The sequence below is a fragment of the Orcinus orca genome, chromosome 14 (genome assembly GCF_937001465.1).
Source record: "Orcinus orca chromosome 14, mOrcOrc1.1, whole genome shotgun sequence".
Taxonomy (NCBI): Eukaryota; Metazoa; Chordata; class Mammalia; order Artiodactyla; family Delphinidae; genus Orcinus; species Orcinus orca.
In genome coordinates this window covers 3001901-3029262 of record NC_064572.1, presented here as the reverse complement: position 1 = coordinate 3029262, position 27362 = coordinate 3001901, and positions in this window count along the sequence as shown.

Sequence of the window (27362 nt, the reverse complement as noted above, 5' to 3'; positions counted from 1 at the left end):
CAACCCAGACGTTGGGACCTCAGAGCAGAAGACCCACATCCCAATGGGGGTGGGACCCTGGCAGGAGTATCCTCGCAACACTGGGTGCCCATCAGAAAACTTGGGGAACCCAGCAGTTAGGGCCTGACCCCAGAGGGCCCTCATCACCCAGGGCAGGTGGCGCCCAGTAGGCTCCAACTGCCACCAGAGGGCCCTCATCACCAAGGAGACGTGTGCCAGCTAGGCAGGAGAGACCTCACAGAAGAGGGCCTCGGTGAGGATACCAGCCACGGTCAGACTCTCACTAGAGGGCCCACATCACCAAGGGGATGGGGGTGAGGCAGGCAGAAGTTACATCACAACAGAGGACCCATAGAATAAAAATGTGAGGAATCCATCAGTTGGAACCTCCAAGCAGGCGACCCAGAGCACGGAGGCTATGGGATCCAGGTCTGAGTGAACTGACACCAGAGGGCCCACAACATGAAAGTGTGAGCAACTCTGCCGTTGGGACCTCAGAGCATAAAGCCCACAGCCCCATGGGGATGGGAACCTCGTAGGAGTGTCCTCGCACCACTGGGCTCAAATCCGAAAATGTGGGGAGCCCAGAATTTAGGACCTGACACCAGAGGGCTCTCATCACCGAGGGGAGAAGGCTACCAGCCGGCTCCAACTGCCACCAGAGGGCCCACGTCGCCCAGGCGACGTACGCGAGCCAGGCAGGAGTGACCTCACAGCAGAGGGCCCACCTCACACAAGGGTGAGGAACCCATCCAGCCACAGACTCTCACCAGAGGGCCCACAACACCAAGGGGACGGGAAACAGGCAGGAGTTTCTTCACACCAGTGGGGCCACACCATCGAAAGGTGAGGAAACCAGCACATGAGGACTCAAACCAGAGGAACCACATCACCAACACATGTGGACTCAAACCAGAGGAACCACATCACCAAGCGGCTGGGAGTGAGGCAGGCAGGAGTAGCCGCACAGTAGAGGGCCCATACAATAAAAATGGTGAGGAATCCAGCGGTTGGCAACTCCGAGCAGGCAGCCCAGAGCACCGAGGCTATGGGATACTCTCTCCAGAGGGCCCACAACGCCAAGGGGACGGGTACCAGGCAGGAGTTTCTTCACACCAGTGGGGCCACACCATCGAAAACTGAGGAAAACAGCGCATATGGACTCAAACAAGAGGAACCACATCACCAGCACATGTGGACTCAAACCAGAGGAACCACATCACCAAGCAGCTGGGAGTGAGGCAGGCAGGAGTAGCCTCACAACAGAGGGCCCATACAATAAAAATGGTGAGGAATCCAGCAGTTGGAAACTCCGAGCAGGCAGCCCAGAGCACCGAGGCTATGGGATATTCTAACCAGAGGGCCCACATCACCAAGGGGTTGGGAGTGAGGCAGGCAGAAGTAGCTTCACAACAGAGGGTCCATAGAATAAAAAATGTGAGGAATCCATTAGTTGGAACCTCCAAGCAGGCGACAGAGTGCAAGGAGGCTATGGGATCCAGGCCTGAGTGAACTCACAGCAGAGGGCCCACAACATGAAAATGTGAGCAACCCAGCCGTAGGGACCTCAGAGCATAAGGCCCACAGCCCCATGGGGATGGGAACCTGGCAGGAGTGTCCTCGCACCACTGGACGCAAATCAGAAAATGTGGGGAGCCCAGAATTTAGGGCATGACGCCAGAGGGCTCTCATCACCAAGGGGAGAAGGCTACCAGCCGGCTCCAACTGACACCAGAGGGCCCACATCGCCCAGGCGACGTACGCGAGCAAGGCTGGAGTGATCTCACAGCGGAGGGCCCACCTCACAGATGGGTGAGGAACCCATTCAGCCACAGACTCTCACCAGAGGGCCCACAACACCAAGGGGACGGGAACCAGGCAGGAGTTTCTTCACACCAGTGGGGCCACACCATTGAAAGGTGAGGAAACAAGCACATGTGGACTCAAACCAGAGGAAGCACATCACAAAGCGGCTGGGAGTGAGGCAGGCAGGAGTAGCCTCAAAAGAGAGGGCCCATACAATAAAAATGGTGAGGAATCCAGCAGTTGGAAACTCCCAGCAGGCGGCCCAGAACACCGAGCCTATGGGATGCAGGCCAGAGTGAACTCTCACTAGAGAGCCCACAACATGAAACTGTGAGTAACCGAGCCGTTGGGACCACAGAGCATAAGGCCCACAGCCCCATGTGGATGGAAACCTGGCAGGAGTGTCCTCGCACCACTGGGCGCAAATCAGAAAATGTGGGGAGCCCAGAATTTAGGGCCTGACGCCAGAGGGCTCTCATCACCAAGGGGAGAAGTCCACCAGCCGGCTCCAACTGCCACCAGAGGGCCCACGTCGCCAGGCGATGTACGCGAGCCAGGCAGGAGTGACCTCTCATCAGAGGGCCCACCTCACAGAAGGGTGAGGAACCCATCAAGCCACAGACTCTCACCGGAGGGCCCACAACACCAACGGGACAGGAACCAGGCAGGAGTTTCTTCACACCAGTGGGGCCACACCTTCGAAAGGTGAGGAAACCAGCACATGTGGACTCAAATCAGAGGAACCACATCACCAGCACATGTGGACTCAAACCAGAGGAACCACATCACGAAGCGGCTGGGAGTGAGGCAGGCAGGAGTAGCCTCACAACAGAGGGCCCATACAATAAAAATGGTGAGGAAACCAGCAGTTGGAAACTCCCAGCAGGCGGCCCAGAGCACCCAGGCTATAGGTTGCAGGCCGGAGTGAACTCCCACCAGTGGGCCCACATCATGAAACTGTGAGCAACCCAGCCATTGAGACCTCAGAGCAGAAGACCCACAACCCAATGGGGTGGGATCCTGCCACGAGTATCCACGCAACACTGGGTGCCCATCAGAAAACTTGGGGAACCCAGCAGTTAGGGCCTGACCCCAGAGGGCCCTCATCACCCAGGGGAGGAGGCGCCCAGCAGGCTCCAACTGCCACCAGAGGGCCCACGTCGCCAAGGAGACGTGTGCCAGCTAGGCAGGAGTGACCTCAGAGAAGAGGGCCCACCTCACAGAAGGGTGAGGATCCCAGCCACGGTCAGACTCACCAGAGGGCCCACATCACCAAGGGGATGGGAGTGAGGCAGGCAGAAGTAGCTTCTCAACAGAGGGTCCATAGAATAAGTAATGTGAGGAATCCATCAGTTGGAACCTCCAAGCAGGCAACCCAGAGCACGGAGGCTATGGGATCCAGGCCTGAATGAGCTCACACCAGAGGGCCCACAACATGAAACTGTGAGTAACACAGCTGTTGGGACGTCAGAGCATAAGGCCCACAGACCCATGGGGATGGGAACCTGGCAGGAGTGTCCTCGCACCACTGGGCGCAAATCAGAAAATGTGGGGAGCCCAGAATTTAGGGCCAGACCCCAGAGGGCTCTCATCACCGAGGGGAGAAGGCTACCAGCCGGCTCCAACTGCCACCAGAGGGCCCACGTCTCCCAGGCAATGTACGCGAGCCAGGCAGGAGTGACCTCACAGCAGAGGGCCCACCTCAAAGAAGGGTGAAGAACCCATCCAGCCACAGACTCTCACCAGAGGGCCCACATCATGAAACAGTGAGCAACCCAGCACATGGGACCTCAGAGAAGAAGGCCCACATCCCCATGGGGATCTGAACCTGGCAGGAGTGTTCTCGCACCACTGGGCGCATATCAGAAAGTGTGGGGAGCCCACAAATTATTGCCTGAGGCAAGAGGGTGCTAATCACCAAGGGGAGGAGGCTCCCAGCAGGCACCAACTGCCAGGAGAAGGCCCACGTTGCCAAGGAGACGTGTGCCAGCTAGGCAGGATTGACCTCACAGAAGAGGGCCCACCTCACAGAAGGGTGAGGAACCCAGCCAGGATCAGACTCTCATCAGAGGGCCCACATTACCACGAGTTTCAGAACCAGGCAGGAGTGTCCTCATTCGAGTGGGGCCACACCAGCGTAAGGTGGGGAAGCCAGCACATGTGGCCTCCAACCAGAGGACCCACATCACCAAGTGGCTGAGAGTGAGGCAGGCAGGAGTATCCTCACAAGAGAGGGCCCATAGAATTAAAAAGATAAGGAATCCAGCAGTTGGAACCTCCCAGCACATGGCCAAAAGCAGCAAGGCTATGGGATCCAGGCCGGAGTGAACTCACACCAGTGGGCTCACATCATGAAACTGTGAGCAACCCAGCCGTTGGGACCTCAGAGCAGAAGACCCACATCCCAATGAGGGTGGGACCCTGTCAGGAGTATCCTCGCAACATTGGGAGCCCATCAGAAATCTTGGGGAACCAAGCAGTTAGTGCCTGACCCCAGAGGGCCCTCATCACCCAGGGGAAGAGGTGCCCAGCAGGCTCCAACTGCCACCAGAGGGCCCATGTCGCCAAGGAGACGTGTGCCAGCTAGGCAGGAGTGACCTCACAGAAGAAGGCCCACCTCACAGAAGGGTGAGGATCCCAGCCATGGTCAGACTCTCACCAGAGGGCCCACATCAACAAGGGGTTGGGAGTGAGGCAGGCAGAAGTACCTTCACAACAGAGGGTACATAGAATAAAAAATGTGAGGAATCCATCAGTTGGAACCTCCAAGCAGGCGACCCAGAGCACGGAGGCTATGGGATCCAGGCCTGAGTGAACTCACACCAGAGGGCCCACAACATGAAAATGTGAGCAACCCAGCCGTTGGGACCTCAGAGTATAAGTCCCACAGCCCCATGGGGATGGGAACCTGGCAGGAGTGTCCTCGCACCACTGGGTGCAATTCAGAAAATGTGGGGAGTCCAGAATTTAGGGCCTGATGCCAGAGGGCTCTCATCACCGATGGGAGAAGGCTACCAGCCGGCTCCAACTGCCACCAGAGGCCCCAGGTTGCCCAGGCGACGTACATGAGCCAGGCAGGAGTGACCTCACAGCAGAGGGCCCACCTCACAGAAGGGTGAGGAACCCATCCAGCCACAGAATCTCACCAGAGGGCCCACAACACCAAGGGGACGGGAACCAGGCAGGAGTTTCTTCACACCAGTAGGGCCACACCATCGAAAGGTGAGGAAATCAGCACATGTGGACTCAAACCAGAGGAACCACATCACCAACACCTGTGGACTCAAACCAGAGGAACCTCATCACCAAGCGGCTGGGAGTGAGGCAGGCAGGAGTAGCCTCACAACAGAGGGCCCATACAATAAAAATGGTGAGGAATCCAGCAGTTGGCAACTCCGAGCAGGCAGCCCAGAGCACCGAGGCTATGGGATATTCTCACCAGAGGGCCCACAACGTCAAGGGGACGGGTACCAGGCAGGAGTTTCTTCACACCAGTGGGGCCACACCATCGAAAACTTAGGAAACCAGCGCATATGGACTCAAACCAGAGGAACCACATCACCAGCACATGTGGACTCAAACCAGAGGAACCACATCACGAAGCGGCTGGGAGTGAGGCAGGCAGGAGTAGCCTCACAACAGAGGGCCCATACAATAAAAATGGTGAGGAAACCAGCAGTTGGAAACTCCCAGCAGGCGGCCCAGAGCACCCAGGCTATAGGTTGCAGGCCGGAGTGAACTCCCACCAGTGGGCCCACATCATGAAACTGTGAGCAACCCAGCCATTGAGACCTCAGAGCAGAAGACCCACATCCCAATGGGGGTGGGACCCTGGCAGGAGTATCCTCGCAACACTGGGTGCCCATCAGAAAACTTGGGGAACCCAGCAGTTAGGGCCTGACCCCAGAGGGCCCTCATCACCCAGGGCAGGTGGCGCCCAGTAGGCTCCAACTGCCACCAGAGGGCCCTCATCGCCAAGGAGACGTGTGCCATCTAGGCAGGAGAGACCTCACAGAAGAGGGCCTCGGTGAGGATCCCAGCCACTGTCAGACTCTCACTAGAGGGCCCACATCACCAAGGGGATGGGGGTGAGGCAGGCAGAAGTTACATCACAACAGAGGACCCATAGAATAAAAATGTGAGGAATCCATCAGTTGGAACCTCCAAGCAGGCGACCCAGAGCACGGAGGCTATGGGATCCAGGTCTGAGTGAACTGACACCAGAGGGCCCACAACATGAAAGTGTGAGCAACTCTGCCGTTGGGACCTCAGAGAATAAAGCCCACAGCCCCATGGGGATGGGAACCTCGTAGGAGTGTCCTCGCACCACTGGGCTCAAATCCGAAAATGTGGGGAGCCCAGAATTTAGGACCTGACGCCAGAGGGCTCTCATCACCGAGGGGAGAAGGCTACCAGCCGGCTCCAACTGCCACCAGAGGGCCCACGTCACCCAGGCGACGTACGCGAGCCAGGCAGGAGTGACCTCACAGCAGAGGGCCCACCTCACACAAGGGTGAGGAACCCATCCAGCCACAGACTCTCACCAGAGGGCCCACAACACCAAGGGGACGGGAAACAGGCAGGAGTTTCTTCACACCAGTGGGGCCACACCATCGAAAGGTGAGGAAACCAGCACATGAGGACTCAAACCAGAGGAACCACATCACCAACACATGTGGACTCAAACCAGAGGAACCACATCACCAAGCGGCTGGGAGTGAGGCAGGCAGGAGTAGCCGCACAGTAGAGGGCCCATACAATAAAAATGGTGAGGAATCCAGCGGTTGGCAACTCCGAGCAGGCAGCCCAGAGCACCGAGGCTATGGGATACTCTCTCCAGAGGGCCCACAACGCCAAGGGGACGGGTACCAGGCAGGAGTTTCTTCACACCAGTGGGGCCACACCATCGAAAACTGAGGAAACCAGCGCATATGGACTCAAACCAGAGGAACCACATCACCAGCACATGTGGACTCAAACCAGAGGAACCACATCACCAAGCAGCTGGGAGTGAGGCAGGCAGGAGTAGCCTCACAACAGAGGGCCCATACAATAAAAATGGTGAGGAATCCAGCAGTTGGAAACTCCGAGCAGGCAGCCCAGAGCACCGAGGCTATGGGATATTCTAACCAGAGGGCCCACATCACCAAGGGGTTGGGAGTGAGGCAGGCAGAAGTAGCTTCACAACAGAGGGTCCATAGAATAAAAAATGTGAGGAATCCATTAGTTGGAACCTCCAAGCAGGCGACAGAGTGCAAGGAGGCTATGGGATCCAGGCCTGAGTGAACTCACAGCAGAGGGCCCACAACATGAAAATGTGAGCAACCCAGCCGTAGGGACCTCAGAGCATAAGGCCCACAGCCCCATGGGGATGGGAACCTGGCAGGAGTGTCCTCGCACCACTGGACGCAAATCAGAAAATGTGGGGAGCCCAGAATTTAGGGCATGACGCCAGAGGGCTCTCATCACCAAGGGGAGAAGGCTACCAGCCAGCTCCAACTGCCACCAGAGGGCCCACATCGCCCAGGCGACGTACGCGAGCAAGGCTGGAGTGATCTCACAGCGGAGGGCCCACCTCACAGATGGGTGAGGAACCCATTCAGCCACAGACTCTCACCAGAGGGCCCACAACACCAAGGGGACGGGAACCAGGCAGGAGTTTCTTCACACCAGTGGGGCCACACCATCGAAAGGTGAGGAAACAAGCACATGTGGACTCAAACCAGAGGAAGCACATCACAAAGCGGCTGGGAGTGAGGCAGGCAGGAGTAGCCTCAAAAGAGAGGGCCCATACAATAAAAATGGTGAGGAATCCAGCAGTTGGAAACTCCCAGCAGGCGGCCCAGAGCACCGAGCCTATGGGATGCAGGCCGGAGTGAACTCTCACTAGAGAGCCCACAACATGAAACTGTGAGTAACCGAGCCGTTGGGACCACAGAGCATAAGGCCCACAGCCCCATGTGGATGGAAACCTGGCAGGAGTGTCCTCACACCACTGGGCGCAAATCAGAAAATGTGGGGAGCCCAGAATTTAGGGTCTGACGCCAGAGGGCTCTCATCACCAAGGGGAGAAGTCCACCAGCCGGCTCCAACTGCCACCAGAGGGCCCACGTCGCCAGGCGATGTACGCGAGCCAGGCAGGAGTGACCTCTCATCAGAGGGCCCACCTCACAGAAGGGTGAGGAACCCATCAAGCCACAGACTCTCACCGGAGGGCCCACAACACCAACGGGACAGGAACCAGGCAGGAGTTTCTTCACACCAGTGGGGCCACACCTTCGAAAGGTGAGGAAACCAGCACATGTGGACTCAAATCAGAGGAACCACATCACCAACACATGGGGACTCAAATCAGAGGAACCACATCACCAAGTGGCTGGGAGTGAGGAACCAGGAGTAGACTCACAACAGAGGGCCCATACAATAAAAATGGTGAGGAATCCAGCAGCTGGAAACTCCCAGCAGGCGGCCCAGAGCACCGAGGCTATGGGATGCAGGCCGGAGTGAACTCACACCAGAGGGCCCACATCATGAAACTGTGAGCAACCCAGCACATGGGACCTCAGAGCAGAAGAGCCACATCCCCATTGGGATCGGAACCTGGCAGGAGTGTCCTCGCACCACTGGGCGCACATCAGAAAGTTTGGGGAGCCCAGAAATTATTGTCTGAGACCAATGTGGGCTAATCACCAAGGGGAGGAGTCTCCCAGCAGGCACCAACTGCCAGGAGAGGGCCCACGTCGCCAAGGAGCCGTGTGCCAGCTAGGCAGGAGTGACCTCACAGAAGAGGGCCCACCTCACAGAAGGGTGAGGAACCCAGCAAGGATCAGACTCTAACCAGAGCGCCCACATTACCACGAAGTGCGGAACCAGGCAGGAGTGTCCTCACTTCAGTGGGGCCACACCAGCGTAAGGTGAGGAACCCAGCACATGTGGCCTCCAACCAGAGGACCCACATCACCAAGTGGCTGAGAGTGAGGCAGGCAGGAATAGCCTCACAAGAGTGGGCCCATAGAATAAAAACGATAAGGAATCCAGCAGTTGGAAACTCCCAACACATGGCCCAGAGCAGCAAGGCTATGGGATACAGGCCGGCGTGAACTCACACCAGTGGGCCCACATCATGAAACTATGAGCAAGCCCAGCTGCTGCGAACTCAGAGCAGAAGACCCACATCCCAATGGGGGTGGGACCCTGGCAGCAGTATCCTCGCAACACTAGGTGCCCATCAGAAAATTGGGGAACCCAGCAGTTAGGGCCTGACCGCAGAGGGCCCTCATCACCCAGGGGAGGAGGCGTCCAGCAGGCTCCAACTGCCACCAGAGGGCCCACGTCGCCAAGGAGACGTGTGCCAGCTAGGCATGAGTGACCTCACAAAAGAGGGCCCACCTCACAGAAGGGTGAGGGTCCCAGCCACGGTCAGACACTCACCAGAGGGCCCACATCACCAAGGGGATGGGAGTGAGGCAGGCAGAAGTCGCTTCACAACAGAGGGTCCATAGAATAAAAAATGTGAGGAATCCATCAGTTGGAACCTCCAAGCAGGCGACTGAGAGCACGGAGGCTATGGGATGCAAGCGTGAGTGAACTCACACCAGAGGGCCCACAACATGAAAATGTGAGCAACCCAGCCGTTGGAACCACAGAGCATAAGGCCCATAGCCCCATGGGGATGGGAACCTGGCAGGAGTGTCCTCACACCACTGGGCGCAAATCAGAGAATGTGGGGAGCCCAGAATTGAGGGCCTGACGCCAGAGGGCTCTCATCACCGAGGGGAGAAGGTTACCAGCCGGCTCCAACTGCCACCAGAGGGCCCACGTCTCCCAGGCAACGTACGCGAGCAGGCAGTAGTGACCTCACAGCAGAGGGCCCACCTCACAGAAGGGTGAGGAACCCATCCAGCCACAGACTCTCACCAGAGGGCCCACATCATGAAACTGTGAGCAACACAACTCATGGGACCACAGGGCATAAGACCCACAGCCCCATGGGGACGGGAACCTGGCAGGAGTTTCCTCGCACCACTAGGTGCACATTAGAAAGTGTGAGGCGCCCAGAAATTATTGCCTGAGGCCAGAGGGCGCTAATCACCAAGGGCAGGAGGCTCCCAGCATGCACCAACTCCCAGGAGAGGGCCCACGTCACCAAGGAGATGTGTACCAGCTAGTCAGGAGTGACCTCACAGAAGAGTGCCCACCTGACAGTCGGGTGAGGAACCCAGCCAGGATCAGACTCTCACCAGAGGGCCCACATTACCATGAGGTACGGAACCAGGCAGGAGTGTCCTCACTCCAGTGGGTCCACATCAGCGTAAGGTGAGGAACCCAGCACATGTGGCCTCCAACCAGAGGACCCACATCACCAAGTGGCTGAGAGTGAGGCAGGCAGGAGTAGCCTCACACGAGAGGGCCCATAGAATAAAAAAGATAAGGAATTCAGCAGTTGGAACCTCCCAGCACATGGCGCAGAGCAGCAAGGCTATGGGTTCCAGGCCGGAGTGAACTCACACCAGTGGGCCCACATCATGAAACTGTGAGCAACCCAGCCATTGGGATCTCAGAGCAGAAGACCCACATCCCAGTGGGGGTGGGACCCTGTCAGGAGTATCCTCGCAACACTGGTTTCCCATCAGAAAACATGGGGAACCCAGCAGTTAGGGCCTCACCCCAGAGGACCCTCATCACCCAGGGGAGGAGGCGTCCAGCAGGCTCCAACTGCCACCAGAGGGCCCACGTCACCAAGGAAACGTGTGCCAGCTAGGCAGGAGTGACCTCACAGCAGAGGGCCCACCTCACAGAAGGGTGAGGAACCCATCCAGCCACACTCTCTCACCAGAGGGCCCAAAACACCAAGGGGATGGGAACCAGGCAGGAGTTTCTTCGCAGCAGTAGGTCCACACCACCGAAAGGTGAGGAGACCAGCACATGTGGACTCAAACCAGAGGAACCACATCACCAACACATGTGGACTCAAAACAGAGGAACCACATCACCAAGTGGCTGGGAGTGAGGCAGGCAGGAGTAGTCTCACAACAGAGGGCCCATACAATAAAAATGGTGAGGAATCCAGCAGTTGGAAACTCCGAGCAGATGGCCCAGAGCACCGAGGCTATGGGATGCAGGCTGGAGTGAACTCACACCAGCGGGCCCACAACATGAATCTGTGAGCAACCCAGCCGTTGGAACCGCAGAGCATAAGGCCCACAGCCCCATGGGGATGGGAACCTGGCAGGAGTGTCCTCACACCACTGGGCACAAATCAGAAAATGTGGGGAGCCCAGAATTGAGAGTCTGACGCCAGTTGGCTCTCATCACCGAGGGGAGAAGGCTACCAGCCGGGTCCAACTGCCACCAGAGGGCCCACGTCTCCCAGGCGACGTACGCGAGCCGGGCAGGAGTGACCTCACAGCAGAGGGCCCACCTCACAGAAGGGTGAGGCACCCATCCAGCTACAGACTCACCAGAGGGCCCACAACACCAAGGGAACGGGAACCAGGCAGGAGTTTCTATACACCAGTGGGGCCACACCATCGAAAGGTGAGGAAACCAGCACATGTGGACTCAAACCAGAGGAACTACATCACCAAGTGGCTGGGAGTGAGGCAGGCAGGAGTAGCCTCACAACAGAGGGCCCATACAATAAAAATGATGAGGAATCCAGCAGTTGGCAACTCCAGCAGGCGTCCCAGTGCACCGAGGCTATGGGATGCAGGCCGGAGTGAACTCACACCAGAGGGCCCACATCATGAAACTGTGAGCAACCCAGCACATGGGAACTCAGAGCAGAGGGCCCACATCCCCATGGGGATGGGAACCTGGCAGGAGTGTCCTCGCACCACTGGGCACACATCACAAAGTTTGGGGAGCCCTAAAGTTATTGCCTGAGGCCAGTGGGCGCTCATCACCAAGGGGCGGAGGCTCCCAAAAGGCACCAACTTCCAGGAGAGGCCCCACGTCGCCAAGGAGACGTGTGCCAGCTAGGCAGGAGTGACCCTATAGAAGAGGGCCCAACTCACAATAGCTTGAGGAACCCAGCCAGGATCAGACTCTCAGCAGAGGGACCACATTACCATGAGGTTCGGAACCAGACAGGAGTGTCCTTATTCCAGTGGGGCAACACCAGCGTAAGGTGAGGAACCCTGCACATGTGGCCTCAAACCAGAGGACCCACATCACCAAGCAGCTGGGAGTGAGGCTGGCAGGAATAGCCTCACAACAGAGGGCCCATACAATAAAAATGGTGAGGAATCCAGCAGTTGGAAACTCCCAGCAGGCGGCCCAGAACACCGAGGCTATGGGATGAAGGCCAGAGTGAACTCACACCAGAGGGCCCACATCATGAAACTGTGAGCAACCCAACACATGGGACCTCAGAGCAGAAGGCCCACATCCCCATGGGGATCGGAACTTGGCAGGAGTGTCCTCGCACCACTGGGCGCACATCAGAAAGTGTGGGGAGCCCAGAAATTATTGCCTGAGGCCAGAGGGCGCTAATCACCAAGGGGAGGAGGCTCCCAGCAGGCACCAACTGCCGGGAAAGGGCCCACGTCACCAAGGAGACATGTGCCAGCTAGGCAGGAATGACCTCAGAGAAGAGGGCCCACCTCACAGAAAGGTGAGGAACCCAGCCAGGATCAGACTCTTACCAGAGGGCCCACATTACCACGAGGTTCGGAACCCGACAGCAGTTTCACCACTCCAGGGGGCCACACCAGCGTAAGGTGAGGAACCCAGCACATGTGGCCTCAAACCAGAGGACCCACATCACCAAGTGGCTGAGAGTGAGGCAGGCAGGAGTATCCTCACAAGAGAGGGCCCATAGAATAAAAAAGATAAGGAATCCAGCAGTTGGAACCTCCCAGCACATGGCCCAGAGCAGCAAGGCTATGGGATCCAGGCCGGAGTGAACTCACACCAGTGGGCTCACATCATGAAACTGTGAGCAACCCAGCCGTTGGGACCTCAGAGCAGAAGACCCACATCCCAATGAGGGTGGGACCCTGTCAGGAGTATCCTCGCAACATTGGGAGCCCATCAGAAAACTTGGGGAACCAAGCAGTTAGGGCCTGACCCCAGAGGGCCCTCATCACCCAGGGGAAGAGGTGCCCAGCAGGCTCCAACTGCCACCAGAGGGCCCATGTCGCCAAGGAGACGTGTGCCAGCTAGGCAGGAGTGACCTCACAGAAGAGGGCCCACCTCACAGAAGGGTGAGGATCCCAGCCATGGTCAGACTCTCACCAGAGGGCCCACATCAACAAGGGGTTGGGAGTGAGGCAGGCAGAAGTACCTTCACAACAGAGGGTACATAGAATAAAAAATGTGAGGAATCCATCAGTTGGAACCTCCAAGCAGGCGACCCAGAGCACGGAGGCTATGGGATCCAGGCCTGAGTGAACTGACACCAGAGGGCCCACAACATGAAAATGTGAGCAACCCAGCCGTTGGGACCTCAGAGTATAAGTCCCACAGCCCCATGGGGATGGGAACCTGGCAGGAGTGTCCTCGCACCACTGGGTGCAATTCAGAAAATGTGGGGAGTCCAGAATTTAGGGCCTGATGCCAGAGGGCTCTCATCACTGATGGGAGAAGGCTACCAGCCGGCTCCAACTGCCACCAGAGGCCCCATGTTGCCCAGGCGACGTACGCGAGCCAGGCAGGAGTGACCTCACAGCAGAGGGCCCACCTCACAGAAGGGTGAGGAACCCATCCAGCCACAGAATCTCACCAGAGGGCCCACAACAGCAAGGGGACGGGAACCAGGCAGGAGTTTCTTCACACCAGTAGGGCCACACCATCGAAAGGTGAGGAAATCAGCACATGTGGACTCAAACCAGAGGAACCACATCACCAACACCTGTGGACTCAAACCAGAGGAACCTCATCACCAAGCGGCTGGGAGTGAGGCAGGCAGGAGTAGCCTCACAACAGAGGGCCCATACAATAAAAATGGTGAGGAATCCAGCAGTTGGCAACTCCGAGCAGGCAGCCCAGAGCACCGAGGCTATGGGATATTCTCACCAGAGGGCCCACAACGCCAAGGGGACGGGTACCAGGCAGGAGTTTCTTCACACCAGTGGGGCCACACCATCGAAAACTGAGGAAACCAGCGCATATGGACTCAAACCAGAGGAACCACATCACCAGCACATGTGGACTCAAACCAGAGGAACCACATCACGAAGCGGCTGGGAGTGAGGCAGGCAGGAGTAGCCTCACAACAGAGGGCCCATACAATAAAAATGGTGAGGAAACCAGCAGTTGGAAACTCCCAGCAGGCGGCCCAGAGCACCCAGGCTATAGGTTGCAGGCCGGAGTGAACTCCCACCAGTGGGCCCACATCATGAAACTGTGAGCAACCCAGCCATTGAGACCTCAGAGCAGAAGACCCACAACCCAATGGGGGTGGGATCCTGCCACGAGTATCCACGCAACACTGGGTGCCCATCAGAAAACTTGGGGAACCCAGCAGTTAGGGCCTGACCCCAGAGGGCCCTCATCACCCAGGGGAGGAGGCGCCCAGCAGGCTCCAACTGCCACCAGAGGGCCCACGTCGCCAAGGAGACGTGTGCCAGCTAGGCAGGAGTGACCTCAGAGAAGAGGGCCCACCTCACAGAAGGGTGAGGATCCCAGCCACGGTCAGACTCACCAGAGGGCCCACATCACCAAGGGGATGGGAGTGAGGCAGGCAGAAGTAGCTTCTCAACAGAGGGTCCATAGAATAAGTAATGTGAGGAATCCATCAGTTGGAACCTCCAAGCAGGCAACCCAGAGCACGGAGGCTATGGGATCCAGGCCTGAATGAGCTCACACCAGAGGGCCCACAACATGAAACTGTGAGTAACACAGCTGTTGGGACGTCAGAGCATAAGGCCCACAGCCCGATGGGGATGGGAACCTGGCAGGAGTGTCCTCACACCACTGGGTGCAAATCAGAAAATGTGGGGAGCCCAGAATTTAGGGCCAGACCCCAGAGGGCTCTCATCAGCGAGGGGAGAAGGCTACCAGCCGGCTCCAACTGCCACCAGAGGGCCCACGTCTCCCAGGCAATATACGCGAGCCAGGCAGGAGTGACCTCACAGCAGAGGGCCCACCTCAAAGAAGGGTGAAGAACCCATCCAGCCACAGACTCTCACCAGAGGGCCCACATCATGAAACAGTGAGCAACCCAGCACATGGGACCTCAGAGAAGAAGGCCCACATCCCCATGGGGATCTGAACCTGGCAGGAGTGTCCTCGCACCACTGGGCGCATATCAGAAAGTGTGGGGAGCCCACAAATTATTGCCTGAGGCAAGAGGGTGCTAATCACCAAGGGGAGGAGGCTCCCAGCAGGCACCAACTGCCAGGAGAAGGCCCACGTTGCCAAGGAGACGTGTGCCAGCTAGGCAGGATTGACCTCACAGAAGAGGGCCCACCTCACAGAAGGGTGAGGAACCCAGCCAGGATCAGACTCTCATCAGAGGGCCCACATTACCACGAGTTTCAGAACCAGGCAGGAGTGTCCTCATTCGAGTGGGGCCACACCAGCGTAAGGTGGGGAAGCCAGCACATGTGGCCTCCAACCAGAGGACCCACATCACCAAGTGGCTGAGAGTGAGGCAGGCAGGAGTATCCTCACAAGAGAGGGCCCATAGAATTAAAAAGATAAGGAATCCAGCAGTTTGAACCTCCCAGCACATGGCCAAGAGCAGCAAGGCTATGGGATCCGGGTCGGAGTGAATTCACACCAGGGGGCCCACATCATGAAACTGTGAGCAACCCAGACGTTGGGACCTCAGAGCAGAAGACCCACATCCCAATGGGGGTGGGACCCTGGCAGGAGTATCCTCGCAACACTGGGTGCCCATCAGAAAACTTGGGGAACCCAGCAGTTAGGGCCTGACCCCAGAGGGCCCTCATCACCCAGGGCAGGTGGCGCCCAGTAGGCTCCAACTGCCACCAGAGGGCCCTCATCGCCAAGGAGACGTGTGCCAGCTAGGCAGGAGAGACCTCACAGAAGAGGGCCTCGGTGAGGATCCCAGCCACGGTCAGACTCTCACTAGAGGGCCCACATCACCAAGGGGATGGGGGTGAGGCAGGCAGAAGTTACATCACAACAGAGGACCCATAGAATAAAAATGTGAGGAATCCATCAGTTGGAACCTCCAAGCAGGCGACCCAGAGCACGGAGGCTATGGGATCCAGGTCTGAGTGAACTGACACCAGAGGGCCCACAACATGAAAGTGTGAGCAACTCTGCCGTTGGGACCTCAGAGCATAAAGCCCACAGCCCCATGGGGATGGGAACCTCGTAGGAGTGTCCTCGCACCACTGGGCTCAAATCCGAAAATGTGGGGAGCCCAGAATTTAGGACCTGACGCCAGAGGGCTCTCATCACCGAGGGGAGAAGGCTACCAGCCGGCTCCAACTGCCACCAGAGGGCCCACGTCGCCCAGGCGACGTACGCGAGCCAGGCAGGAGTGACCTCACAGCAGAGGGCCCACCTCACACAAGGGTGAGGAACCCATCCAGCCACAGACTCTCACCAGAGGGCCCACAACACCAAGGGGACGGGAAACAGGCAGGAGTTTCTTCACACCAGTGGGGCCACACCATCGAAAGGTGAGGAAACCAGCACATGAGGACTCAAACCAGAGGAACCACATCACCAACACATGTGGACTCAAACCAGAGGAACCACATCACCAAGCGGCTGGGAGTGAGGCAGGCAGGAGTAGCCGCACAGTAGAGGGCCCATACAATAAAAATGGTGAGGAATCCAGCGGTTGGCAACTCCGAGCAGGCAGCCCAGAGCACCGAGGCTATGGGATACTCTCTCCAGAGGGCCCACAACGCCAAGGGGACGGGTACCAGGCAGGAGTTTCTTCACACCAGTGGGGCCACACCATCGAAAACTGAGGAAACCAGCGCATATGGACTCAAACAAGAGGAACCACATCACCAGCACATGTGGACTCAAACCAGAGGAACCACATCACCAAGCAGCTGGGAGTGAGGCAGGCAGGAGTAGCCTCACAACAGAGGGCCCATACAATAAAAATGGTGAGGAATCCAGCAGTTGGAAACTCCGAGCAGGCAGCCCAGAGCACCGAGGCTATGGGATATTCTAACCAGAGGGCCCACATCACCAAGGGGTTGGGAGTGAGGCAGGCAGAAGTAGCTTCACAACAGAGGGTCCATAGAATAAAAAATGTGAGGAATCCATTAGTTGGAACCTCCAAGCAGGCGACAGAGTGCAAGGAGGCTATGGGATCCAGGCCTGAGTGAACTCACAGCAGAGGGCCCACAACATGAAAATGTGAGCAACCCAGCCGTAGGGACCTCAGAGCATAAGGCCCACAGCCCCATGGGGATGGGAACCTGGCAGGAGTGTCCTCGCACCACTGGACGCAAATCAGAAAATGTGGGGAGCCCAGAATTTAGGGCATGACGCCAGAGGGCTCTCATCACCAAGGGGAGAAGGCTACCAGCCGGCTCCAACTGCCACCAGAGGGCCCACATCGCCCAGGTGACGTACGCGAGCAAGGCTGGAGTGATCTCACAGCGGAGGGCCCACCTCACAGATGGGTGAGGAACCCATTCAGCACAGACTCTCACCAGAGGGCCCACAACACCAAGGGGACGGGAACCAGGCAGGAGTTTCTTCACACCAGTGGGGCCACACCATCGAAAGGTGAGGAAACAAGCACATGTGGACTCAAACCAGAGGAAGCACATCACAAAGCGGCTGGGAGTGAGGCAGGCAGGAGTAGCCTCAAAAGAGAGGGCCCATACAATAAAAATGGTGAGGAATCCAGCAGTTGGAAACTCCCAGCAGGCGGCCCAGAGCACCGAGCCTATGGGATGCAGGCCGGAGTGAACTCTCACTAGAGAGCCCACAACATGAAACTGTGAGTAACCGAGCCGTTGGGACCACAGAGCATAAGGCCCACAGCCCCATGTGGATGGAAACCTGGCAGGAGTGTCCTCGCACCACTGGGCGCAAATCAGAAAATGTGGGGAGCCCAGAATTTAGGGCCTGACGCCAGAGGGCTCTCATCACCAAGGGGAGAAGTCCACCAGCCGGCTCCAACTGCCACCAGAGGGCCCACGTCGCCAGGCGATGTACGCGAGCCAGGCAGGAGTGACCTCTCATCAGAGGGCCCACCTCACAGAAGGGTGAGGAACCCATCAAGCCACAGACTCTCACCGGAGGGCCCACAACACCAACGGGACAGGAACCAGGCAGGAGTTTCTTCACACCAGTGGGGCCACACCTTCGAAAGGTGAGGAAACCAGCACATGTGGACTCAAATCAGAGGAACCACATCACCAGCACATGTGGACTCAAACCAGAGGAACCACATCACGAAGCGGCTGGGAGTGAGGCAGGCAGGAGTAGCCTCACAACAGAGGGCCCATACAATAAAAATGGTGAGGAAACCAGCAGTTGGAAACTCCCAGAAGGCGGCCCAGAGCACCCAGGCTATAGGTTGCAGGCCGGAGTGAACTCCCACCAGTGGGCCCACATCATGAAACTGTGAGCAACCCAGCCATTGAGACCTCAGAGCAGAAGACCCACAACCCAATGGGGTGGGATCCTGCCACGAGTATCCACGCAACACTGGGTGCCCATCAGAAAACTTGGGGAACCCAGCAGTTAGGGCCTGACCCCAGAGGGCCCTCATCACCCAGGGGAGGAGGCGCCCAGCAGGCTCCAACTGCCACCAGAGGGCCCACGTCGCCAAAGAGACGTGTGCCAGCTAGGCAGGAGTGACCTCAGAGAAGAGGGCCCACCTCACAGAAGGGTGAGGATCCCAGCCACGGTCAGACTCACCAGAGGGCCCACATCACCAAGGGGATGGGAGTGAGGCAGGCAGAAGTAGCTTCTCAACAGAGGGTCCATAGAATAAGTAATGTGAGGAATCCATCAGTTGGAACCTCCAAGCAGGCAACCCAGAGCACGGAGGCTATGGGATCCAGGCCTGAATGAGCTCACACCAGAGGGCCCACAACATGAAACTGTGAGTAACACAGCTGTTGGGACGTCAGAGCATAAGGCCCACAGACCCATGGGGATGGGAACCTGGCAGGAGTGTCCTCGCACCACTGGGCGCAAATCAGAAAATGTGGGGAGCCCAGAATTTAGGGCCAGACCCCAGAGGGCTCTCATCACCGAGGGGAGAAGGCTACCAGCCGGCTCCAACTGCCACCAGAGGGCCCACGTCTCCCAGGCAATGTACGCGAGCCAGGCAGGAGTGACCTCACAGCAGAGGGCCCACCTCAAAGAAGGGTGAAGAACCCATCCAGCCACAGACTCTCACCAGAGGGCCCACATCATGAAACAGTGAGCAACCCAGCACATGGGACCTCAGAGAAGAAGGCCCACATCCCCATGGGGATCTGAACCTGGCAGGAGTGTTCTCGCACCACTGGGCGCATATCAGAAAGTGTGGGGAGCCCACAAATTATTGCCTGAGGCAAGAGGGTGCTAATCACCAAGGGGAGGAGGCTCCCAGCAGGCACCAACTGCCAGGAGAAGGCCCACGTTGCCAAGGAGACGTGTGCCAGCTAGGCAGGATTGACCTCACAGAAGAGGGCCCACCTCACAGAAGGGTGAGGAACCCAGCCAGGATCAGACTCTCATCAGAGGGCCCACATTACCACGAGTTTCAGAACCAGGCAGGAGTGTCCTCATTCGAGTGGGGCCACACCAGCGTAAGGTGGGGAAGCCAGCAAATGTGGCCTCCAACCAGTGGACCCACATCACCAAGTGGCTGAGAGTGAGGCAGGCAGGAGTATCCTCACAAGAGAGGGCCCATAGAATTAAAAAGATAAGGAATCCAGCAGTTGGAACCTCCCAGCACATGGCCAAAAGCAGCAAGGCTATGGGATCCAGGCTGGAGTGAACTCACACCAGTGGGCTCACATCATGAAACTGTGAGCAACCCAGCCGTTGGGACCTCAGAGCAGAAGACCCACATCCCAATGAGGGTGGGACCCTGTCAGGAGTATCCTCGCAACATTGGGAGCCCATCAGAAAACTTGGGGAACCAAGCAGTTAGGGCCTGACCCCAGAGGGCCCTCATCACCCAGGGGAAGAAGTGCCCAGCAGGCTCCAACTGCCACCAGAGGGCCCATGTCGCCAAGGAGACGTGTGCCAGCTAGGCAGGAGTGACCTCACAGAAGAAGGCCCACCTCACAGAAGGGTGAGGATCCCAGCCATGGTCAGACTCTCACCAGAGGGCCCACATCAACAAGGGGTTGGGAGTGAGGCAGGCAGAAGTACCTTCACAACAGAGGGTACATAGAATAAAAAATGTGAGGAATCCATCAGTTGGAACCTCCAAGCAGGCGACCCAGAGCACGGAGGCTATGGGATCCAGGCCTGAGTGAACTCACACCAGAGGGCCCACAACATGAAAATGTGAGCAACCCAGCCGTTGGGAACTCAGAGTATAAGTCCCACAGCCCCATGGGGATGGGAACCTGGCAGGAGTGTCCTCGCACCACTGGGTGCAATTCAGAAAATGTGGGGAGTCCAGAATTTAGGGCCTGATGCCAGAGGGCTCTCATCACCGATGGGAGAAGGCTACCAGCCGGCTCCAACTGCCACCAGAGGCCCCAGGTTGCCCAGGCGACGTACATGAGCCAGGCAGGAGTGACCTCACAGCAGAGGGCCCACCTCACAGAAGGGTGAGGAACCCATCCAGCCACAGAATCTCACCAGAGGGCCCACAACACCAAGGGGACGGGAACCAGGCAGGAGTTTCTTCACACCAGTAGGGCCACACCATCGAAAGGTGAGGAAATCAGCACATGTGGACTCAAACCAGAGGAACCACATCACCAACACCTGTGGACTCAAACCAGAGGAACCTCATCACCAAGCGGCTGGGAGTGAGGCAGGCAGGAGTAGCCTCACAACAGAGGGTCCATACAATAAAAATGGTGAGGAATCCAGCAGTTGGCAACTCCGAGCAGGCAGCCCAGAGCACCGAGGCTATGGGATATTCTCACCAGAGGGCCCACAACGCCAAGGGGACGGGTACCAGGCAGGAGTTTCTTCACACCAGTGGGGCCACACCATCGAAAACTGAGGAAACCAGCGCATATGGACTCAAACCAGAGGAACCACATCACCAGCACATGTGGACTCAAACCAGAGGAACCACATCACGAAGCGGCTGGGAGTGAGGCAGGCAGGAGTAGCCTCACAACAGAGGGCCCATACAATAAAAATGGTGAGGAAACCAGCAGTTGGAAACTCCCAGCAGGCGGCCCAGAGCACCCAGGCTATAGGTTGCAGGCCGGAGTGAACTCCCACCAGTGGGCCCACATCATGAAACTGTGAGCAACCCAGCCATTGAGACCTCAGAGCAGAAGACCCACATCCCAATGGGGGTGGGACCCTGGCAGGAGTATCCTCGCAACACTGGGTGCCCATCAGAAAACTTGGGGAACCCAGCAGTTAGGGCCTGACCCCAGAGGGCCCTCATCACCCAGGGCAGGTGGCGCCCAGTAGGCTCCAACTGCCACCAGAGGGCCCTCATCGCCAAGGAGACGTGTGCCATCTAGGCAGGAGAGACCTCACAGAAGAGGGCCTCGGTGAGGATCCCAGCCACTGTCAGACTCTCACTAGAGGGCCCACATCACCAAGGGGATGGGGGTGAGGCAGGCAGAAGTTGCATCACAACAGAGGACCCATAGAATAAAAATGTGAGGAATCCATCAGTTGGAACCTCCAAGCAGGCGACCCAGAGCACGGAGGCTATGGGATCCAGGTCTGAGTGAACTGACACCAGAGGGCCCACAACATGAAAATGTGAGCAACTCTGCTGTTGGGACCTCAGAGCATAAAGCCCACAGCCCCATGGGGATGGGAACCTCGTAGGAGTGTCCTCGCACCACTGGGCTCAAATCCGAAAATGTGGGGAGCCCAGAATTAAGGACCTGACGCCAGAGGGCTCTCATCACCGAGGGGAGAAGGCTACCAGCCGGCTCCAACTGCCACCAGAGGGCCCACGTCGCCCAGGCGACGTACGCGAGCCAGGCAGGAGTGACCTCACAGCAGAGGGCCCACCTCACACAAGGGTGAGGAACCCATCCAGCCACAGACTCTCACCAGAGGGCCCACAACACCAAGGGGACGGGAAACAGGCAGGAGTTTCTTCACACCAGTGGGGTCACACCATCGAAAGGTGAGGAAACCAGCACATGAGGACTCAAACCAGAGGAACCACATCACCAACACATGTGGACTCAAACCAGAGGAACCACATCACCAAGCGGCTGGGAGTGAGGCAGGCAGGAGTAGCCGCACAGTAGAGGGCCCATACAATAAAAATGGTGAGGAATCCAGCGGTTGGCAACTCCGAGCAGGCAGCCCAGAGCACCGAGGCTATGGGATACTCTCTCCAGAGGGCCCACAATGCCAAGGGGACGGGTACCAGGCAGGCGTTTCTTCACACCAGTGGGGCCACACCATCGAAAACTGAGGAAACCAGCGCATATGGACTCAAACCAGAGGAACCACATCACCAGCACATGTGGACTCAAACCAGAGGAACCACATCACCAAGCAGCTGGGAATGAGGCAGGCAGGAGTAGCCTCACAACAGAGGGCCCATACAATAAAAATGGTGAGGAATCCAGCAGTTGGAAACTCCGAGCAGGCAGCCCAGAGCACCGAGGCTATGGGATATTCTAACCAGAGGGCCCACATCACCAAGGGGTTGGGAGTGAGGCAGGCAGAAGTAGCTTCACAACAGAGGGTCCATAGAATAAAAAATGTGAGGAATCCATTAGTTGGAACCTCCAAGCAGGCGACAGAGTGCAAGGAGGCTATGGGATCCAGGCCTGAGTGAACTCACAGCAGAGGGCCCACAACATGAAAATGTGAGCAACCCAGCCGTAGGGACCTCAGAGCATAAGGCCCACAGCCCCATGGGGATGGGAACCTGGCAGGAGTGTCCTCGCACCACTGGACGCAAATCAGAAAATGTGGGGAGCCCAGAATTTAGGGCATGACGCCAGAGGGCTCTCATCACCAAGGGGAGAAGGCTACCAGCCGGCTCCAACTGCCACCAGAGGGCCCACATCGCCCAGGCGACGTACGCGAGCAAGGCTGGAGTGATCTCACAGCGGAGGGCCCACCTCACAGATGGGTGAGGAACCCATTCAGCCACAGACTCTCACCAGAGGGCCCACAACACCAAGGGGACGGGAACCAGGCAGGAGTTTCTTCACACCAGTGGGGCCACACCATCGAAAGGTGAGGAAACAAGCACATGTGGACTCAAACCAGAGGAAGCACATCACAAAGCGGCTGGGAGTGAGGCAGGCAGGAGTAGCCTCAAAAGAGAGGGCCCATACAATAAAAATGGTGAGGAATCCAGCAGTTGGAAACTCCCAGCAGGCGGCCCAGAGCACCGAGCCTATGGGATGCAGGCCGGAGTGAACTCTCACTAGAGAGCCCACAACATGAAACTGTGAGTAACCGAGCCGTTGGGACCACAGAGCATAAGGCCCACAGCCCCATGTGGATGGAAACCTGGCAGGAGTGTCCTCACACCACTGGGCGCAAATCAGAAAATGTGGGGAGCCCAGAATTTAGGGTCTGACGCCAGAGGGCTCTCATCACCAAGGGGAGAAGTCCACCAGCCGGCTCCAACTGCCACCAGAGGGCCCACGTCGCCAGGCGATGTACGCGAGCCAGGCAGGAGTGACCTCTCATCAGAGGGCCCACCTCACAGAAGGGTGAGGAACCCATCAAGCCACAGACTCTCACCGGAGGGCCCACAACACCAACGGGACAGGAACCAGGCAGGAGTTTCTTCACACCAGTGGGGCCACACCTTCGAAAGGTGAGGAAACCAGCACATGTGGACTCAAATCAGAGGAACCACATCACCAACACATGGGGACTCAAATCAGAGGAACCACATCACCAAGTGGCTGGGAGTGAGGAACCAGGAGTAGACTCACAACAGAGGGCCCATACAATAAAAATGGTGAGGAATCCAGCAGCTGGAAACTCCCAGCAGGCGGCCCAGAGCACCGAGGCTATGGGATGCAGGCCGGAGTGAACTCACACCAGAGGGCCCACATCATGAAACTGTGAGCAACCCAGCACATGGGACCTCAGAGCAGAAGAGCCACATCCCCATTGGGATCGGAACCTGGCAGGAGTGTCCTCGCACCACTGGGCGCACATCAGAAAGTTTGGGGAGCCCAGAAATTATTGTCTGAGACCAATGTGGGCTAATCACCAAGGGGAGGAGTCTCCCAGCAGGCACCAACTGCCAGGAGAGGGCCCACGTCGCCAAGGAGCCGTGTGCCAGCTAGGCAGGAGTGACCTCACAGAAGAGGGCCCACCTCACAGAAGGGTGAGGAACCCAGCAAGGATCAGACTCTAACCAGAGTGCCCACATTACCACGAAGTGCGGAACCAGGCAGGAGTGTCCTCACTTCAGTGGGGCCACACCAGCGTAAGGTGAGGAACCCAGCACATGTGGCCTCCAACCAGAGGACCCACATCACCAAGTGGCTGAGAGTGAGGCAGGCAGGAATAGCCTCACAAGAGTGGGCCCATAGAATAAAAACGATAAGGAATCCAGCAGTTGGAAACTCCCAACACATGGCCCAGAGCAGCAAGGCTATGGGATACAGGCCGGCGTGAACTCACACCAGTGGGCCCACATCATGAAACTATGAGCAAGCCCAGCTGCTGCGAACTCAGAGCAGAAGACCCACATCCCAATGGGGGTGGGACCCTGGCAGCAGTATCCTCGCAACACTAGGTGCCCATCAGAAAATTGGGGAACCCAGCAGTTAGGGCCTGACCGCAGAGGGCCCTCATCACCCAGGGGAGGAGGCGTCCAGCAGGCTCCAACTGCCACCAGAGGGCCCACGTCGCCAAGGAGACGTGTGCCAGCTAGGCATGCGTGACCTCACAAAAGAGGGCCCACCTCACAGAAGGGTGAGGGTCCCAGCCACGGTCAGACACTCACCAGAGGGCCCACATCACCAAGGGGATGGGAGTGAGGCAGGCAGAAGTCGCTTCACAACAGAGGGTCCATAGAATAAAAAATGTGAGGAATCCATCAGTTGGAACCTCCAAGCAGGCGACTGAGAGCACGGAGGCTATGGGATGCAAGCGTGAGTGAACTCACACCAGAGGGCCCACAACATGAAAATGTGAGCAACCCAGCCGTTGGAACCACAGAGCATAAGGCCCATAGCCCCATGGGGATGGGAACCTGGCAGGAGTGTCCTCACACCACTGGGCGCAAATCAGAGAATGTGGGGAGCCCAGAATTGAGGGCCTGACGCCAGAGGGCTCTCATCACCGAGGGGAGAAGGTTACCAGCCGGCTCCAACTGCCACCAGAGGGCCCACGTCTCCCAGGCAACGTACGCGAGCAGGCAGTAGTGACCTCACAGCAGAGGGCCCACCTCACAGAAGGGTGAGGAACCCATCCAGCCACAGACTCTCACCAGAGGGCCCACATCATGAAACTGTGAGCAACACAACTCATGGGACCACAGGGCATAAGACCCACAGCCCCATGGGGACGGGAACCTGGCAGGAGTTTCCTCGCACCACTAGGTGCACATTAGAAAGTGTGAGGCGCCCAGAAATTATTGCCTGAGGCCAGAGGGCGCTAATCACCAAGGGCAGGAGGCTCCCAGCATGCACCAACTCCCAGGAGAGGGCCCACGTCACCAAGGAGATGTGTACCAGCTAGTCAGGAGTGACCTCACAGAAGAGTGCCCACCTGACAGTCGGGTGAGGAACCCAGCCAGGATCAGACTCTCACCAGAGGGCCCACATTACCATGAGGTACGGAACCAGGCAGGAGTGTCCTCACTCCAGTGGGTCCATATCAGCGTAAGGTGAGGAACCCAGCACATGTGGCCTCCAACCAGAGGACCCACATCACCAAGTGGCTGAGAGTGAGGCAGGCAGGAGTAGCCTCACACGAGAGGGCCCATAGAATAAAAAAGATAAGGAATTCAGCAGTTGGAACCTCCCAGCACATGGCGCAGAGCAGCAAGGCTATGGGTTCCAGGCCGGAGTGAACTCACACCAGTGGGCCCACATCATGAAACTGTGAGCAACCCAGCCATTGGGATCTCAGAGCAGAAGACCCACATCCCAGTGGGGGTGGGACCCTGTCAGGAGTATCCTCGCAACACTGGTTTCCCATCAGAAAACATGGGGAACCCAGCAGTTAGGGCCTCACCCCAGAGGACCCTCATCACCCAGGGGAGGAGGCGTCCAGCAGGCTCCAACTGCCACCAGAGGGCCCACGTCACCAAGGAAACGTGTGCCAGCTAGGCAGGAGTGACCTCACAGCAGAGGGCCCACCTCACAGAAGGGTGAGGAACCCATCCAGCCACACTCTCTCACCAGAGGGCCCAAAACACCAAGGGGATGGGAACCAGGCAGGAGTTTCTTCGCAGCAGTAGGTCCACACCACCGAAAGGTGAGGAGACCAGCACATGTGGACTCAAACCAGAGGAACCACATCACCAACACATGTGGACTCAAAACAGAGGAACCACATCACCAAGTGGCTGGGAGTGAGGCAGGCAGGAGTAGTCTCACAACAGAGGGCCCATACAATAAAAATGGTGAGGAATCCAGCAGTTGGAAACTCCGAGCAGATGGCCCAGAGCACCGAGGCTATGGGATGCAGGCTGGAGTGAACTCACACCAGCGGGCCCACAACATGAATCTGTGAGCAACCCAGCCGTTGGAACCGCAGAGCATAAGGCCCACAGCCCCATGGGGATGGGAACCTGGCAGGAGTGTCCTCACACCACTGGGCACAAATCAGAAAATGTGGGGAGCCCAGAATTGAGAGTCTGACGCCAGTTGGCTCTCATCACCGAGGGGAGAAGGCTACCAGCCGGGTCCAACTGCCACCAGAGGGCCCACGTCTCCCAGGCGACGTACGCGAGCCGGGCAGGAGTGACCTCACAGCAGAGGGCCCACCTCACAGAAGGGTGAGGCACCCATCCAGCTACAGACTCACCAGAGGGCCCACAACACCAAGGGAACGGGAACCAGGCAGGAGTTTCTATACACCAGTGGGGCCACACCATCGAAAGGTGAGGAAACCAGCACATGTGGACTCAAACCAGAGGAACTACATCACCAAGTGGCTGGGAGTGAGGCAGGCAGGAGTAGCCTCACAACAGAGGGCCCATACAATAAAAATGATGAGGAATCCAGCAGTTGGCAACTCCAGCAGGCGTCCCAGTGCACCGAGGCTATGGGATGCAGGCCGGAGTGAACTCACACCAGAGGGCCCACGTCATGAAACTGTGAGCAACCCAGCACATGGGAACTCAGAGCAGAGGGCCCACATCCCCATGGGGATGGGAACCTGGCAGGAGTGTCCTCGCACCACTGGGCACACATCACAAAGTTTGGGGAGCCCTAAAGTTATTGCCTGAGGCCAGTGGGCGCTCATCACCAAGGGGCGGAGGCTCCCAAAAGGCACCAACTTCCAGGAGAGGCCCCACGTCGCCAAGGAGACGTGTGCCAGCTAGGCAGGAGTGACCCTAT